Here is a 15,144-nt window from a genome sequence, read left to right as displayed (position 1 = left end):
AACATTACTCCTCACATGTCAAGTAGAAGAGCACTGATCCAAATTTTCTCTTGTTTTTATGCCATCTCAATAGAAGCATCTGGAAATCAATCTTCATGATGGGGAAGTTCAAGCCCTTCCTCTCTTATAATCCTAAAAATAAATTCTTAATTTATGATTGTCATCTAGTATATGGTGGATGTAAGAGATGATTCTTTGAACTTCTACTGAGTTTCATTGCTTTAATATTTGTTTTGGTTATTTTCCATGGAGTTTTGCAGAAGACTCTTTACTACTCCTATTATCTACTGGCTTTGTAAATTCACTTACCTTACACTACTAGTTTTAAGATTTTATGAAAGGCTAACAGTTTGCAGTTTTTCATACTTATACATTTATTTAACGTTCTTATGATTCAGTATAGTCTGTTGGATGAATTTAATAAATTCATGCTTACTTTTATATAGTATAAAAATAATATTTGTATATTGTGTACATAGAAAATAATTTTAACAGTGTTTTTATTAAAATATTTGTGAAGTTATCTACATCATATAATATTTAGTTTTTCTGATTTTACTATTACAGAAAACATTGAATTAAAATAAACAACTTGATTTATTGAATCATTAAATAAACATAGTGTACTCACAGAAAGAGGAAATAATAAACATTGATGTTCAACAAAAATAAACTTAAAATATGGCTTGTTTGTTCAGCTGAATGCTCTTATAGAATTTTTCCTACTCTGAGGATTTAGGTTCCATACATTTAAAAATTATCATGCAAATTCACACTCAAACTCTTATAGTGGGAGGTAATATATTTAAATACCTAATAATGGAAGGTGGTAAATGAGTCATATGTGTTATAACATCATTAAATAAATTCCTAGTAATGAAAATTGTATTCTAATGTGAACAAATTATGTAAGTCTCTTTAAGTGTAATTACAATATGCTTTACAAAGAACTTGTAACAATTTTTAATTATATTTACTAGGATGATTATTCAAATTTTCTCCCTTGGTTTCTATTTGATGTTATTAATTTTGAAAAAGAGTAAAAAGATGTTTGTAATTTTAATGTTGTTTATCTACATGTGATTAATTGAAGTTCCTGAAAAAAGAAACAAAACAATAGACAACAGAAAGATAACTACTTAATTATTTAAATAAATAAATAAATAATTATTTTTCTATAATTGGAAGGAAGGATAAATCTGCAAAATGAAAGTTTTGTATGTGTAAGAGTTTTTGCTATGACAAGACATATGCATTTTTAAATCATTATTTGATGCAAAATTGTGCAGCAAACATCTCAAGATTTATGGTAAAAAATGGTATTAGAGACACAGGAGTAAAATAACATCAATGACAAAAATATAGAAATCAAAGAAGTAGCACAGTTTTTCACATGTCAAATAGTTTAAAAATATGTATGTGCTACAATATGGCATTTTATTTTAGAAATACCAAATGTTTGTGTATGTGGGTACTGAAATGGTGATTGATGCTGTTGAATTTTTGGAATGGTGGAAGCCATGAAAGAAGAGACATTGGAGATACTGAGAATGAAGGAATTTTATTTAAAATTGAAAAATAATCATGTCAGCATCAGGAGTTTTATTTTGAAAAGAAGGAAAAAATTGGTGCAGTAGCTATAAAAATTTGGAGTATCCACAAATATTTACTTTTAAATCAGTGGTGTAACCATATGTGCTGTCTAAGAAAAAAAAAGCTGGACTCTGGATAGGAAGTTTCCTACAAAGACTATTGTACAGTAGTAGTAATTAGAATGCTCCAAACTCAGAATTTTGCAGTTTGTCTCAAAATCAAACTTAGTAGTGATTTTCTTTTATCAGTAATAGAAGGAACAAAACAGATAATAACAGAATCTTTTTAGGTGTAGCTTGTCCAGCAAGGGGAAATTATTGGTGTGACTAACAGATAAAGGTTCTGTTTGGTCAGCCAGTTCTTAAACTGATAATGTAGCTTGTCTCCCTCTCCTTTTCTCTCTTCCTTCTTCTCTCTCTCTCTCTCTCTCTCTCTCTCTCTCTCTCTCTCTCTCTCTCTCTCTCTCTCTCTCTCTCTCTCTCTTGCTGAGTCTTGGAGGCTTGAAGAGTTCAGGGTCTTATAGAAAAAAGAGAAGTATTGAGTTAAGTTCAATTAAGACAAAGTGGTGGGCAAGAAATGGGCAACAATGAGCTCCTAGTCAGTGTCTTTGATCCTGCAGGAAATATGATGGACTTTGTTGGAGTGAGTCCTCAGGAGGCAACAGAAAAGATCCAGCTGGGGTGTGGAAGATGTGACCTTTGCAAGGACCAAGAGGTCAACTTTTCTACAATATAAGAAAAAGGAAGATTTTCTCCCATTACATTTAATTGTGGATGTTATATTTTCTTTCTGAATTTTATTTTTCAAATTATTTCTATATTTTTCATGAGTTATTAGTAAGGATTTTTTGTATGAGTACAGTAATTTTTCTATGCCATTGTTTATCAAAGTATATTTTAGCATTTTTAATATTGTCTGATGTTTTATTTAATCATTATCTTATTTACAATAAAGGTCCTTTGGGTATTACATTCTTGAATGCAGAAAGAAATATATGTAATATTTAATCTCCCTGCTCATTTAAGAAAGAAAAATAAACATGATATTTTAATTTTTGGTACATCAACACATTAAGATCTTTTTAAAATTTTCAAATGTGGTATAACTATTGTAATATTGTTAATAGCTCATGTTTTTCAATTATAAATTACATATGTCAAAATGATAGAATATGTAAATTTTGTTTATAGAGGTACTATTGCTATAGTTAATAAGTTCTATTATTTTACTGATTAAGACTGAAATAGACATGCAAACAAAGAACAGCTCCTCTCAAAGCATTTTTTAACTTTAATAATATACATATATGTTTATGCAATTTTCTCATATGATTTTAAGCATAGTAAAATAAATATTAATTGTTAGGTTTCTTTTAAAACCCAATTGTCTCACTTAATAATTTGTTGTTTCCTTTTCCATCACAGCTTCATTTTTATAATTTTGGTGGATTTGTCAATCATGATATTCCTCTTCTTTGTCCCAGACTGAATTATGCAAAGGTCCCAGGCAGGGTTTCACTATGTTGCAATAGTTGCTAAGGCTGCCTCTGAACTTGTGATCTTCCTGCCCGGTTTTCCTGAGCAGCTGGGATTACAGACATGAGACACCACACCCAGAAGAAATGTACTCTCTATTTCTGTCATTCTTCTTTGTATTCAGATTTTGAAAAACATTTTTCACTGTCAATATGACATTTAAAAGTGAATTTAACTTCAAAAGTGAATTCTTTCTTCTGGAATTAATTAATATATTATATATTATATAATATTTTACATATTACATATATATTTTCTCATTTGAGTTTCCTTCTCATTGTCAAGCATTTCCAACACCTGATGCTATATTCTGGTATTTAGATGATTGAAATACATATATATGTGTGTGTGTATCTCTATACAGTGCCCGGATGATTAAGCTTATAAGAGTGAAATGAAACACTTCATATATTTAGTATTGAAGATAGATGGATTTAAGAACTTAATCATGCAATTCCTGATCTCTTTCCTCCTACAGATCTCTAAAAGGCCAATTTTACAAGATTTTTAAATTATTGACTTTATACTTGCTCATTTGGACCTTATGTTATTATACTTAATAGATTGTAATTATTTTTGTTGTTATGTTTTCTACCGGAAAGATTTAATCTCAATTTTCATAAACAGTGCAATTTGAAACTGATCTTTTGCCTACTTATGATGATGACAGTTTTAGATCACTTCCCATTTATTCTTTGCTATGTATTGAAAGAGTTGTCTGATAAATTTTTAACCATTTCTAAGGTCATGTATTTTTATCTGCAACACTGTCAAAGTAAACCACACAGGAGTTGCCACACTTCTGTTTTATCAATAAAGTGAATTTTTATTCATCATATATTTTGTTACTTTTTGAAAGGTACTTCTGGAAATGAATAATCATTAATTTCTCAATTTGGTCCATTATCACCACAGGAAATATCAGTAGTTGAAAAGTTTAGTAGTGCAATAATTTTAGAACATAGAATGGTAATTTTCAGGGAATACTTAAACTGTCTTAATAGAGGTATGTAGTATAATCTTGACATAGATAATTTTCTAAAGTGTTCTACTTCTGAGCTGTATCCCCAGAAATTTTTTCAATGCAATTTAATTTTTTTTTGAAATTCAAAATATTAAATCTTGAACTTCCTCAGTTTCAGTAAGAATAAAGAGTTGCTTAAAACACCAATTTTGTTTTAAGACAATTTCACCTGAGCTTCCACCAATGCTAATTATATTTCCCCTAATACCAGAAATTTGACAGCATGCTTTGTCATTTTGTAAGAATAATTATAATATATACTTTATTCTGAGTTTCATATTGTATAATTAGCCTTTTGGACTAAAGTGATTTTTTTAAGTCATGCCCTGTATTTCACATTTGTATTGCTCCCTTTGGTAAAATTTTTCTTCCTAAATAAAAAATGGTTTTTAGTGCTTATGAAGAATGAGCAAAAACTCTGTTATTGAATAATAATGAGAGTGGTGTTTATGATATCTGTCTTGCACTGTATGATCACACCATTTATAGAACAGCAGCTTCATTACCTACACATTAATTTGTTTGGGGATTTTGTAACTATTGATTAATTTTAGAGAATTGAAAATATCAACATTTTAGGAGCATAGGAACCATACTGAAATACTGTAATTCATTTTAATGCTTTTTCATTTGGAGGCACTGAACCCAAGAGTCTTGCACGTGCTTAGGAAAGTGCTCTACTGCCGAGCTGCATTTCCAGAAAATTTTTCAATGCACTTAAAAAATAACTTATATCAGTATCCCCTCATTATTTTTCCCTCAATGTTTTAAAAAATATTGCCAAACTTCACATTATGGGATTTATATTACTAAAACAATGAGTGAAATGAATGATTTTTTTCCATTATACACATTGCCACACTCTGATTATTCCTATCTCAGCATGAAGGTCTGCCAATCCCAACATCTTCACTTTTGCTCAGATACTTCTTAATAATACTAATTTGTGTTTATTACTCTATAGATACAAAAGAAATGGCATATGTATCATACTCCAACTATTTCTCTACCAGGACAAAAGTCCATTGATCCTTCCATTTCCTTCTATGCTTGGATATCTTTAAGGCTGTTATTCTGATTGTTCTTATCAATTGAGAGAGGTAGATAAATTTTCTTGGAAATGATAATTACTTTTACATGAAGAGCAAGAAAGGATGTGGTGTATGAGTGGGGTCTTCAAAGAATTCTTTTTCCCCCAGAAATATTTCAAATATAAGACATGATATGTAGCTAAGAACATCAACACATTTTCTTTTTTTATATTTTTTTTTGAGAGAGAGAGAGAGAGAGAGAATTTTTTTTTTAATATTTATTTTTTAGTTCTCGGCGGACACAACATCTTTACTTGTATGTGGTGCTGAGGATGAACTCGGGCCGCACGCATGCCAGGCAAGCGTGCTACCACTTGAGCCACATCCCCAGCCCAATACATTTTCATCTTTAATAAACTTTGAGAACATAGTTACATGCAAACCACCTCATAATTACTTACATCTTTTCAGTCATACACACAGCATGAGGTCCTACAGATAGGTACTACTATTACTGTGACTGTGTAATTAAGATAACTGAGCTATGAAGGAAGTTAATTATGTTCCCATGTTCACACAGCTAAGGAGGAGCTAAAACTTGAGCATATGGCAGAGATTGCACTATTAATAATAAAGTATTGTAAACTGTTGTTTCTCTCTTGTTGCTTTTTAAATTTTGTTTTTACCATTATATTATTTGAAAGGGACTATTTGAAATAGTCCCCCACTTCTGCAACATTTACACAGGAAAAGAGCAATAATTTTTTTTTTAAAGAGAGAGTGAGAGAGGAGAGAGAGGGAGAGAGAGAGAGAGAGAGAGAGAGAGAGAGAGAGAGAGAGAGAAAGAGAGAGAGAGAGAGAATTTTTAATATTTATTTTTTAGTTCTCGGCGGACACAACATCTTTGTTGGTATGTGGTGCTGAGGATGGAACCCGGGTCGCACGCATGCCAGGCGAGCGCACTACCACTTGAGCCACATCCCCAGCCCAAGCAATAATTTTTTATCTGAGTTCCTTTCTGAAAGGAAAGAACTTTCAACTCATGCTATTACAAAAGATCCACTAAATTAAAAAAAATTTAAACCACAAAAATTTTATATAAGTTGCAAATCAATATTTTAGGAATAGCTAACAAATACACATTATTTCTATTAAAAGTCAGCTATTTCATCTTCCTTTAAATAATTTAAATTTTTATCTTATAAGATTTTTTTCAACTTTTGTATTTCTCTCATATCTTGCTATGCCCCTAGTGATATTATATTTATATTTATCCATACTGAGAGAGGGAAAATCCAGAGTTTGTTGTATCTGCAGATAGACAATTTTTACCTGTCTTGAAAATTTGCCTCTTGTATCTCCTTAGGTATGTGCTATTTACCTGCTCTTTGCTCTAAGAGCATTCATTATGTATATATTAAATATTCTGAGATAAACATATTTAAGTGTAATATATATCTAATTAATATATTTCACATTTTTTTCTAACCTTTATTTATCCCCGTTATAGTACAACTCTGATTATATCTGTTTTTTTCTCTTATTTGTATTCCAAATCACTAGTTCCCTTTAAATTATTTATTTACTTTCATTAATCCTTTTGATTTAAAGCTTAACCCATTTTACATCATCGTTCCAGATGTGGAACACCTATAAAAGTTAAATATAATATAGAATATATTAATGTATAATTGTAATATAATAGCATAATTAATGTTAATATAATATATAAGCTTTTGATTATGATTTCCATTTTTTTGTAATTATAATTTAATATATATGACAGCAGAATATATTATAATTCATATTACACATCACATATAGAGCACAATTTTTCATATTTCTGGTTGTACAGAAAGTAAAGTCACACCATTTGTGTCTTCATACATGTATTTAGGGTAATGATGTCCATCTCATTTGACCATCTTTCCTACTTCCATGTCCTCTCCCTTCCACTCCCACCCCTTTGCCCTATCTATAGTTCATCTAATCCTCCCATTTTCACCCTCCCAACCCTCCTTAGATCAGAGAAAACATTCAGCATTTGATTTTTTTTAGCACGGTGTTCTCCAACTTCATCTATTTACCTGAAAATGAGATGATTGAAAGAGGGCATCCCTATTTTATTCCAGTTTTTAGAGGGAATTTACTTTTATATGCTTTTAATGTATTTTTGTCAATTTCTTGAAATATTCACAGCATTTGAAAACTTTGGACTTAGTAGGTTAATTTGTATTTTAAAAGATTCATGTTTTTAGCATTGAAAAATACATGTGTTTAAAGTATAGAATAATTTCCCATTCTTTGTCTAAGTTCTCTCATTTTTAAAATATTTAATCACACTTTTTCCATGTTCATGTCTAGTCACCCCCATATGTGCCCCTTTCATATTTTTTAGCTTTATGTTTTCTTTTGTAAATTGATGTTGTTCTTTGGTAAATTCTTACTTCTTTTATGTTTGTCTATTTTTATTGGAGCACAAGACATTTGGTATAAAATCAGCAGAGGTAACTCAAATTTTTTTTAGTGGTATGTGGGTATAGATGAGGCTGCTGCCTTTCCTTGTCCTTCTTTGTTTTCCTCAGGTCCTTGTCTTTTCCCTTTCCTTAGTCTCCATCTTACTCTGCTTCTTTTTGTCTTCCATCTTATTTATATTCAGAGATTTCTCTTTAACAATCAATTCCACTTGTGCTTGAAGTGAAATTTCTCTCCAGTCCTAACAATTTTATTTTTTTTTCATTTAGTTTTATATTTTCATGTCTCTCAACAACTTTCCCTATTTATAGTTTCCTTTCTCTTATGTTTTTAAGAATTTTTCTTTTGTATTTCTACATATTTTAATCTCATTGTGTCTAATTATTTATATCCTGTTGTTTTTCTTTTTGATCTCCTTTCACAGAGAAAATTAAATCATTGGCTACTGATTAATAAATGGAAACCTATTTTTATGAAATTTAAATATTATATGTTAGAATTTCAACATTTTGCTGCTGTTTTCATCATCTGTTTTTTTCCTATATATTCATTGTAATATTACTGTATTTTTTTTGTGTTAATTTATTTTATTTTAGATTGTTCCTAGGCAATGGGTGAAACAGGTTTTTAAAGAAGTTATATGAAAGCTGTTCAGGATAAACCTGAAGAGGAACAACCAGAGTCACCTTTTTTGTTAAAATCCAAAGACATACTTTTTTTGCCCAAATTACAAAGTGACAGACACTGCTTTCTCCAAGGTGACTTGTATAGGTCATAATTTACATTTTCCTGAACAACTTTTCTTAGACCAAGATAATCCTAGAAAAATTCTGATGGAATTCAAATTCACTTCACTTGTTGTTTCAAAGAAAAAGGTGTGTGTGTGTGTGTGTGTGTGTGTGTGTATGTGTGTTTTACTTTTGTAAAATATTTTACTATATTTTTTCCTGAAATTCATTACCTTGTACTGTTCTAACACTTCATGACATATTTTACTTTTTTCTTCTGAGATTCTATCTAAGGTTTTTAAAATAACCTTTATCAAATTTTGGAGTCTTTGATTTCTTCTGTATTCTAGTTTCACTGCATATGAAATTTGAAAGTTTTCTAATCTTTTTCCATCTCCTTCATTGCTTTTTTAATGTGAAGAAATTGACACTATAAGAGTGTATTAAGCAAGAAATCCTATTAATAAATCACTTTTTGGCTTTAAAGAATAAATATAAATGTTAAGCCAACGAATTTACACTGTAAGCTAAAACGTATAGAAAAAAATTGGAACTCATTTTTGAAGCTGAATGTAAGGTAACATTAAACTGTGTGTAATATAGCCTTACCCTAAAAATTACAAATTTTGTAATTTGATTCTTTCAGGTGACAAGAAAAAGACAAGTTTCAGTATCCTTACTTGTAGAAATTTTATTCTGAGGCTAGTGAGGAGAACAACAAAATAAAATAAACTGGCTTTCCAGTGCCAGCTTCAGATACTTTAGATAACTTGATTTCTCTTTATAATGCCTCATAAATAATCTGCCATAATTTTTATTTTGTTTATCTATGGGTTACCTTGTGGTCTCTAATTCAACCAGTGATGCCTTCTCTACATTTTCCCCAACAATGTTTGATTGCTGTGAACTATATCTACAGTCTTTTACTTGCTATCATTCCTCTTTATGCCTTTAATATTCTGCTGTCTAAAATTTTGCTATCTCCCATTAATGTGCTCCCAAAGATACTTTCATTAAATATCTTATGAGAATGCACTCATAACAGGTAAAATAACAATCTCAGCTAAATCTTAATAAATTCATCTGCTTTTAGAGTTTGGAGAGAATGACAAAGCATACTTGGAAAAAATTTTGTTTGCCTTAACTTTTTACAAAGTAGAAGACAACCATGACAAAGATATATAAGCATCTGAAAAGATAAAGTGTGTGGTTTTCTTTTTGTTGGGTAACAGGGATTGGACTCAGGGACACTCAACCACTGAGCCACGTCTCCAGCCCTATTTTTATTTAAAGACAGGGTCTCACTGAGTTGCTTAGAGCCTCCCCATTGCTGAGGCTGGTTTTGAACTTGTGATCTTCTTGTCTCAGTCTCCTGAGCCATTCGGATTACAGGTGTGTGCCACTGCACTTGGCTAAGTATGTGGTTTTCTTCCTATTTTTTTTCCTATTTTGTTGAGTGGTGTCATTCATGGGAAGTAAGAAAACCCAAGGTGAGAAGGGCTGCCACCAGAGGCTCACTTTGTTCCTGTCATTAATCTAAGTTGGGAGCACAAAGACCCTCATTGATCCCCTTATATAATCCCAACCCTGTATCATATTGTAGATTGAATTTGTTATGCATATCAAATGTGCAGGAGATTTATCCTAAGGCATCCTCATGTCTGACAAATGAGCAGAACCTCTTTAAAGGTAAATTCAGTCTGTTAGCAAAGTTAGTGAAGAGATTCTTATAGAACCTTGATATAGGCTACAAAAGAATGATACCTATATAGTTCATAACAGTGCCTTTAAGTGGAAGGACTCTCCTTGTTCACATCCTTTTCTCCAACATTTATGATATTGTATTGTGCTGCCTTGTCATCATGGCTTGTTTCAGCTTTAGGCTAGCTCTAATTGAGTATTCTCATGGCAGTTATCGGTATCATCAAGTTCCCACATATGCACCTTTATCTCCTGCTCTTTCAAACATAGTTATATTTCGCCATTGTAGTATGATCCAAATCTCATTAGTTCTCATATCTTTTCTGGGGCATGTAGAAACATGCATGTCTTTTGCAAAAGGACACCACTTCCATATTGTATAGAAATCTATCCATTAGTGCCCTGGTTTTGCTCTTATGCAGACTGTTAACACAAAACCAAAGACAGCTAAACCCATCTGAATGTTATAAAAAGTGTCTTTTTCCGTTTTCCCTCCTATGATTCTAATTCTGTTCTGTTCTTGTTCTAGTCTTCTCACTAGAAGGAGTGGAACAATGCCTTCCATAAGGGCTGCATTATTTCATACTGTGAATTTTACCTTCCTTCTGCATACTATGAAGCTATTTTCCAAATTGGCTAAGTGTGTCTTGAATTATTAAAGGAATTTTTGGAACTTAGAAAATATATCACACTTGTTTCAGGTATCTGTTGCTGTACATCGGTCTAGCCTAAAATTCAGTAGTCTAAAACAAGATCCACTTACTATTTTCAAATGACTCTCTATGTAAATTGGGCCTGGAAAAGAAAATCTTCTGCATCAGGTGATATTCAATGAGTGCATAGTCATCTGGCTGATTGACTGTGCTGGAATTTTCAGGATGATTTCTGTACATGGCTGGCAGATAATGCTAGCCATTGGCTTGGAACCGAGTTTGGGTTATTGGTGAGTACCCTTGTTCTTCTAGAAACTTTTCCATGCAGTTTAAGATATCTTTATCTTTAAATGTGGATTCTAAGAATCCAAAAATTATTTAATAAATTTTCATCACAGAAATTAAGCAATATCTCTTTTGGTACATTCTGTTAGTCAAAGCATGTCACTGGGTCAGTGCATGTTAAAGGAAAAATGTTCCACTTCTTGATCGTAAACATGTAAAATAATTTCTTTCCATCTTTAATTTCCAAGCACTATTAATGAAGCCCAACTCCAAGACCACTGAATCACTCTGAACCATCTCCAAATTTAATCTGGCAAATCAACATTCAGCAGTTAAATTTGATATTTTAATCTTCTTTTGAGAAGCTCTAACGTTTTCATTCATTGTACATGAAGATTTAGGAGTAAAAAAATATTCCTGTTTAATCTCAAAACATATTATCCATTCAGAAATAATTTAATTAAAATCAGAACTACCCTTTTGAGACAAGGAAGCTGACGACACTAAAATTAAATTAGCAGACCTATGGTTACTCTGGGAATCCCTAAAACTGATAACTTCCTATAATCCTAAAAGAATGCCTGTGATGAAGTTCCACTGACAATCAGGCATAATAATTTGGGGTGTTCCCACTAATTTCACACTCAATAGGAAAATGTGTAAGCAAAGAGATCTAACTAGTAAAATGTCATATTACTTTGGAGGAATCAATTCTGGTATTCTAAGGCACAGCAGTGTGAAAATAATAAATAATAGTGCATTATATATCTGAAAATAGAAGAGAAGATCTTGAATGTACTCACTATAAAGAAATTCAATAAGCTAAAAATGATGCATATTCTAATTACCTTGAGCAGGTTATTAATATATACATGAAAATATGTGTTGATCGGAAAATAATAAAAATAAATAATAACAATAACAAATATTGTCAGTTACAATAAAATTATCATCATGTGAAACTTTGAAAAACCTGGAAAGCCGAATTCATCACACAGATTAGTTTTAAGGATGGCAATAGTGTGTCTAAAGTAATCTGTCTGGAGCAGAACAGCAATCCCACAACATGAAAATGTGTTGGTAATATTAGTATTACACTGACAGGTCTGGGAAGGGAAATATCCAATGTAATAGACTGCTTCACAGGGGTAGGGAGTCATGCCAACTGGAATATAAAATCCTTCTCTTGAGAAAACCAGGTCTACAGTTGGCAGGGTCACAAATCTATAATGAAGTGGTAGAATCTTGCAGCAGAAAGAGAGTCTATACTTGTGTGTTCAATCTATGATGTTGGAGAGGTACCTATAATTAATATAATGACTAATTCATACAATGATCAAGGCAATCTGGAGAGCAGAATCTAGATTACCATTTTGAATCCAGTTGGTCTCATCAGAGAATGGGCCTCCCATGGGTGAGCAATCAATATCCACGATGTTCCATGGTTCATGGTCCATGGTGAAGGTGTTGCTAATTTGCAATAGTCCTTTCTCACAATTTTCCTCATTGAGAACAACCATTAGCCACATATACCCCCAGAGAAGCTTGTGCTGAGTCTGAACATCTACAGTAGACACCGTGGGATATAGTTTTATATCCTTAAGCCAAAACTTGGTAATCAAAGGAATCCTCTCTAAATTGGGAATTTTATATCCTAGTGGTTTTTCTTCAGATAGTGAAGTTTGGGTGGATTTTTTTTTACTAGAAAAGCTGCTATTTTCAGTGGCAAAGCTACAATGTTCAAGGGGGTTGAACTAACCTTAATAATCCATGTTCATTTGACAAATGAGGTTTTGTGGATCCTGACAACCATAGCCATACAGTCAAATCTAAAGTAACCCCCAATTAATTAGGCCTTGGCCTCCATAGTTTAATCATTGATTTCAATAAGTTCTCAACAGCCAGTAAATTCAGATGTGATCTCCTGTTTTAATCGAAAGAAATGTTCATACTTCTTATATAAAATGCCATGACAGGCACAGGGTGAACGTTTCTTTCCCAAAAGGCACGGAAAGGAAGGCGTCTCTGATCTTAGCTTTATACAGCAGTTTTGTCTTCACTCTCCCTGATTCATACCACACACTGCCTGGCCTCCCGGGCTTCCCTTTGGAATCTCAGTGAAAACCTCTAGGGCCACATAACTGTAATCAACATAATTTAATTACTAATAAACTGTAAGGCTTGATTTTTTTTTACCATATGACCAGTGTGGACTAACTAAATAAGGTGACATAAAGATTATACAGGTTTTACATGACATATAGACTATATGAGTGAAACTTGTGTTGATGATTTTAATATTTATCATACTTTTTCTTTTCTAATTAAAACTCATGACTCATGACCCAGTAAATATCTTTTATTAGATATCTTCACTTAAATATTAATGAACTCATTTTTAAATTGCTTTTCAAGACTTTATTTTCTCATAAAATGTAACATGACACTCAAAAGAGAATGAAAATAAAAGAAAAAATAACAAAGTAGAGGATATCATGCAGAGATCATGATTTGCTTGTTAAAATTATTCAATAAATGCTAAGATGTTTATTGTGGCAAAAGTACAAAATGCAATATATTTTAAGACTTGATTTAAAAACTAAGAATGATGAATATTAAATTTGGGATTTTCAAGACTATATATTACAAATATACCCACACAAGGATCTTAACATCTCTTAGTTCACTTAACCATAAATTGTTGTTCATTTCTATGCTATGTCTGTCTTTGAGAATTACACAGGTATTTTCCCTATCCTCATGATTTACTTAATTACCAAAAGACAAAATTATCTGGAGTTAGTTATTGAAGCTTTCAGATGAAATACAGGAGAAATCACATATAATAAGGTAAAAGGAGAGGGAATTTTAAGTGAATGGACAATAATATAGTTATTATTTTATTACAAAGTAGCAATTAGTTGCATAGCAAAATTCAGAACAATTAGATACAAGACAGTGGGATTTACAATATGGAGTTAAAGATGAAAATGTTTAGAAAATAAATTCTAGCTCCAGAAGAATAAATTCTGTAGATCATATGCTGAGTGTAGCACAAAGGACTTACTTGCATGAGTACCAGAAAGTGAACCAAGGAAAGATAGGAGAGAAGCCTGTCATCATCAATCTCAATGGCTGAACAATTTATGTGGCCTGAAAGTTCCTGTCTTCCAAGTTATAAACCAAACAAAAGAGGATGCCCCTTCATATATTTTTTGTACAATTAAGTTAGTCTATTCTCAGAAAAGATGTAAATATGGTCTGTGTTGCTTTAGTAGACTATTTTAGTAGACTATTTAGTAGACTATTTTCCTCACTGTTATAGGAAATCAATTCATTTAGACATAAAATAGTGGATGACTTAAAACCAGAATAAAAATGTGAAAGAGTTACAGTATGATAGAAAATACTAGGACCAATACTTCAATATTGATGTATTGAATTAGTTGATTCAATTAACAAGTGATATAGACAAACAAGTATCTGAGTTTTAATTATTAATATAAGTTTATTATGGCTCTTTGGTATTTTTTCAAGAAGTTGCTGAATATGCAGATTGGCAGATTAAGGAAGACAAGGAGTAATTTATAGGCATTTAACTCAGGATGTAATGAATCTCTAAACATGAGCAGGAAACCTTTTTCTTCTTACACAAAATTATAAAGAGTTTTTAGCCAATATGCAATTCGTTTGGGGAATAATGGGTTAGTGAATGATAAAGCATTTATTTTGGATAATATAATTTTCAAATGAAAATTACTTTTCATAAAAGGGATTATTAGAAGATACACTCATAATACTGATGAGCAACATTTTCTTCTAAGTCTGAAAACATGTCGAACAATTTTTGATAATACTTAATTGATGCTGAGAGCACTGAACTTATATAGAAAATATTCTGAATCATTTCTAACAATTGGTAATGAAATAGTCTCTCCTAAGTGGAACAATAAGAAAACTATTCAGCACTTTTGCACTTTCTTTTTTTCCCCTTTTCTAATAACTATGTACTTTAGTGCCTCCCATATCTTTACCTTTGTTTTTCATGTTATTATATTTGGAGATTTTTAAAAAGCCATATTATTCCACTAGTTTTCATTATGTGTGATTTTCTATTAT

Source organism: Ictidomys tridecemlineatus, chromosome 6 (genome assembly GCF_052094955.1).
Source record: "Ictidomys tridecemlineatus isolate mIctTri1 chromosome 6, mIctTri1.hap1, whole genome shotgun sequence".
NCBI lineage: Eukaryota > Metazoa > Chordata > Mammalia > Rodentia > Sciuridae > Ictidomys > Ictidomys tridecemlineatus.
The sequence above is the reverse complement of the archived record's forward strand: the minus strand, read 5'-3'. Positions refer to the sequence as shown.